Raw genomic sequence first — 5159 nt, forward strand, 5'->3', positions numbered from 1 at the left:
GCCTTAGAACTAATGGAGGAGAGGGAGATTCTACAACTAATATTTTTGGGATCCTAAGGGGTTCAGGTTTAGGTCCTTCCTTGGGGCTGGATTCCTCTACATACTGTCTAAATCCAGGGGCAAATGAACCCTGGAGCAGAGAAGGCCAGGTCCTACGATTAGTCCCGATCTAAAGTTTAAAGTGTTATCTACTACGACTGTGCCCTTAGGATAATTGTTGTCATGGCGTACCACTAGGTGGTCTACGCACTGCAGCAGGGTTATATTTTGATCCGGGTTATAGGGATGGCGATGGACGAGTTGGTTTAGAGTAAAACAAACTAACCTAAAATCGACAACAACCCTATCTAATTCCCTAAAGGGGTATGGGTTACCTTGGCTGGAGGGACCAGCTGCTGCCCCTAAAGTAAATTATTCTAGATCAGGTTCCCAGATAGCCTCAAGAGCCCGCCTTTTTCACACTAGAGGTGCCTCTTCCTCAATGGTTAGCAAGGCCTCTTTAGAGAATGGGAGCTCGAGGATCACCGGAAGGGCAACCCAGGTCCTCAAGGCCAGAGTTTGGCCTTCGCTAATCTACTTGCAAGCCAACATCGTGACATCATTCACGACCTGGCAGTAGTCCTTCTCACTGAGGGGAAGCCCATAAAACTTCTCGTATTGACCCCCGAGAGTCACGGACATTCTCATCCTCGCAAATATGGTTGCACAAGAAACAAATTCAGTTAAGACAAAAAAATATATATCTTAAATGAAAATCCACGAGCTGAGTTAACAAGGATGGAAGACTTACGAGGTCGGTTGAAGTAGTGATGTTCGCAATTTTGGAATCCATTCGACATAAAGAACAAGTATTTATAGTCGTTTGGATGACTGGGAAGCTCAATGATGGAGGTCGAGTTAGGGGATCGCGTGAGGTAGTAGAATCTGTCACTGGGTCCCCTCTGGTCGGGGCTTGCCTTGAGGTAGAAGAAATAAAGAATGCCTGCTGGAGTGGGGACCTCCCACTCGTGTTTCAGGAACAAATACTCCAGCCCCGCCAAAAGTCTATACGAATTTGGGGGGAGCATAAATAAAGCCAGCTTCACGTAATTTAAAAAACTTGTGAAGTATTGGTCCAGGGGGAGGAAGGCCCCAGCCTTTAGGTGTTCATCATTCCAAGCTATGAAATCATCTTGGAGAGGGGAGCAGCTCTGTTTCCCTTCGAACGCAAGTCGGACTAAGAGAGTTCTAATTCTGACCTCTATGTTGTGGCTCAACATAATTTTATTCACCCTCCCCTAAGTCGTGACCTTGGAAATGATACACTCAGCCTCGAAGAATGTGTTGGGATCGACCTCAATCTCCTTCTCCACCACTGGACTGAAGTACAGGATGGGAGATTTTGGGACAATCTTCTTCCCTTTGTTTTTTTGTTGGGAGGACGAGCTCGGGGCATTCTTCTTTGGGGCGTTCTACTTTTGAGGAGCCATCAGATCGCCTAACCACAGAACGGCCTAGTTAATAGGTGACCTAAGATGATATAAAACTGGGACATGAGAGTACGAAGAGGGAAATGGTTTACTTTTGTTATACGAGCTAAGGTTAGACCCAGCCCCATCGCGTGATTCCATGTGATATTCTAAGCTACGCACCTCGATTTCCTAATAGACCCCTGATATTTACGGATCTGTGTGTCAGAATGTCAGACCACTACTTTCCTTGGGAGTCGGTTTAGTGCGAAACCACCCAAGAAATGTAACCTCTAAGCTATCTAGTTTCAAACCTAAAAACCCTTCATTTCCTTTACCCCCAAATGGATATTCTTTAAATTAATGCACCATTAGGATTACCCAGATTTACCCAGGAATTTCCCAGTTTTATGAACGTCTTATTTCTAAAACATTTTTGGATTCGCCCATCGAACCTAAGTCAAGACCTATTCTCTAAGAACATTTAGAAGTAGCCTAACAGTAACTATAATGAATGTTGCGAATGAACGTGGTGAAGAACAAAAATTCCATTGAAAAATAGGAAAAAAAAACTCTTCAAACCAAAGAATGAGATACTTACAATGTGTTCTTCGACGGTAAGATGTAGACTAGGCGACGAGAAGCTCCTAGAAGGCTTCTGAGTGACTAGGTAAGATGAACAGTCTTTGGGATTTCTGGGAAAGAAGAAAGGCTTGGAAGAGTAGAAAAGGAAAAAATTTAGATGAAAGGTGGTGAAGTTTGAACTCTGGCCATCCTATTTATACGTAAATTGTGTAAATTAATATGGGCCATCCAATTGGATTAGTTCAAGATCCAAGGGCCAAGGTTAAATAGACCAAACGGTGACAAAAAGGTGACAAGAAAGTTATTGCAGTCCTCAAAACCCAATCAGACGCCAATTGCGGTACACCATGTGTCCAGTACTCAAGTAGTGGGCAGGCGTGGTTTTGTGTAACGGAAGTCTAAAAGCCCCTACTGTGTAGGTCAGAAAGTGACGATGTCATACACAAGCAGGAGCTTGGGGGGAGATGTTTTACCCTAATTTTAGCCCGAGTACATTCACTCAGCTCAGGTACAGCTGGCAAATAAATATATGAAGAAATAACCAAGGAAATGATATTTGCTTATTATTCACGTAGACAACTCCAGTTTCATGTGGTCACGCACGGTGTTAGGCGTCCTGGGTTTAACCCGAGCTACGGACATGAAGGTTGTGAAATGCAAGCTCAGAATATTAAAACAACTGCTGAAGCACGAGCTTGGAGAGGACATCTAACTCATGGTAGTTCTAGTATATTGCATATCCGCGGATCCCCAGAGACTTGGGATCCTTTTATACGTATATTTATGACCAAGTTGTCATATTTAATGTCCCAGATATTAGGAGTACATTTACCTTGTGATCAGATCATATCCCAATATAAATGGGATTATTTGTATTAAATGTAATACATATGTAAATGTGTGATTGACTCACGCGGTTACCCAAACCTGTCTATGAAATTCCCTTATAAATACTGGAATATTGGACAGGAAAGGAGGCCATTATTTTGTAATACCAAAACTCAGCCAAAATAGAGAGAGAAATAGCAATAATATAGACTCGTGGACTAGGAGGTTTTTAACCACTGAACCACGTAAAAGTTCTGTGTTCTTGAGTGAAATCATTTATTTTTCATTACGGTTTATTAAGCACTATTCTATCTTATTATTTCTTAATACACCATTGGCGAAAAAATGTGTCAACAATAACAACGATACTTATTTATCAATCAATAATAAATATCGGTCCTAGTCCGATGTAACCAAATACATCTAATCTTATCTACTTGGTCAATACCTTGGACAAGACATCACAACCCGAATGTGTACGTAGATCACATCGTAGATTGCCTAATCAATGAAATTCCAATGCACTGATCTAATCTTAGGACTCATTCTTTTGAACATATAATTACAATTATAATCCACTGTGACCTAGTTACTATAATTGTAACTATTCATATGTTTGGGATTTTATAATTGTTTGTATTATTTCAATAATCATGTAATAAAACAAGCGAACAACATGGTTTTCAAACTAAATTATTTCTACTCCTTTTAGTGACAATATGAAATCGTGTTACATGTCCGACATGGTTTTATAAGGGCATAAAACCCAACAAGTACCAACTAAAGCAGTTGCAAAAACACCTTATGAGCTTTTGATAGGTCGAAAGCCTAGTCTAAAGCACTTTCGCATTTGGGGATGTCCATCTGAGGCAAGGCCTTATAAGCCACATGAAAAGAAATTGGACTCCAAAATAGTGAGCTACTTTATTGGTTATTCTGAGTGATCTGGGGGCTATAAGTTTTATGATCCCACAATTAGAAACATTTTTTAGACGAGAACTGCAACATATTTTGAGGATGTTGAGTTTTGGGGGGGGGGGGGGGGGGGGGGGGGGGGGGGAAGGTTGGAGACATTTCTTTTAAGGAGGAATTGAATTCAAACTCGATTTCTACTATCACTTTTGACAATATTCAGGTTCCTACACCTATTATTCATCAAGAAGTGAAGCCATAACCTCAACAAGACAATGTTGAACAACCCCTAATCAAAATGAGGCAATTGTTCCAAAAGAACAAACTCAACAACCTCAAGAGCCAATGTTATTAAGGAGGTCCACGAGAGAAAGGAGAAGTGATATTTCAGATGATTATATTGTATTTCTCCAAGAACATGAGGATGACAATGGAATGGTGGAAGATGACCCAATAAACTTTCATCTGGCCATGAAAAGTCCTAAGTCTCAAAAGTGGATGGATGCCATGAATAAGGAGTACAAGTCCACGCAAGACAATAAAGTTTGGGAACATGTCCCATTACTAGAAGGTGCAAAACCAATTGGTTGTAAATGGATATTTAAAACCAAAAGGGATGCAAAGGGGAATGTGGAGAGGTATAAAGCGCGTCTTGTAGCTTATGGCTATACCAGAAGGAAGTCATTGATTATACAGAGACTTTCTTTCAGTTTCATCGAAAGACTCATTTAGGACAATAATGGCACTTGTTGCTCACCTTGATCTTGAGCTACATCAGATGGATGTTGAAACAGCGTTTCTCAATGGAAACATTGACAAGACAATTTATACGGTTCAACCAGAAAACTGTGTCAGGAGACCCAAAGAATATGGTTTTGACAAAATCCATCTATGGACTCAAGCAAGCTTCTCGTCAATGGTATCACAAGTTTCATCAAGTAATTATCTCGTTTGGTTTTGAGATGAATTTCGTTGATGATTATGTATATCATAAGTTTAGTGGGAGTAAGTATAAACTCCTGGTTCTATATGTTGATGACATATTACTTGCCACTAATGATATAGGCTTATTGCACGAAACCAAGAGATTTCTATCTAAGCATTATGAGATGAAAGATATTGGGGATGCCTCTTTGTATTGGGAATTCAGATACATCGAGATCCTTCTCGGGGTATTCTTGGATTATCACAAAAGGGCTATATCGATAAAGAGCTCAAAATATTTGGCATGCAAGATTGTAGACCAGAAGATACCCCTGTTGCTAACGGAGATAAATTTAGTCTTAGTCAGTGCCCTAAAAGTAACCTTGAAATTCAAGAAATGCAAAAGATTTTCTTTGCATCAGCTGTTGGGAGTCTAATGTATGCTCAAGTATGTACGTGTAA

The sequence above is a fragment of the Humulus lupulus genome, chromosome X, assembly GCF_963169125.1.
Source record: "Humulus lupulus chromosome X, drHumLupu1.1, whole genome shotgun sequence".
Lineage (NCBI taxonomy): Eukaryota > Viridiplantae > Streptophyta > Magnoliopsida > Rosales > Cannabaceae > Humulus > Humulus lupulus.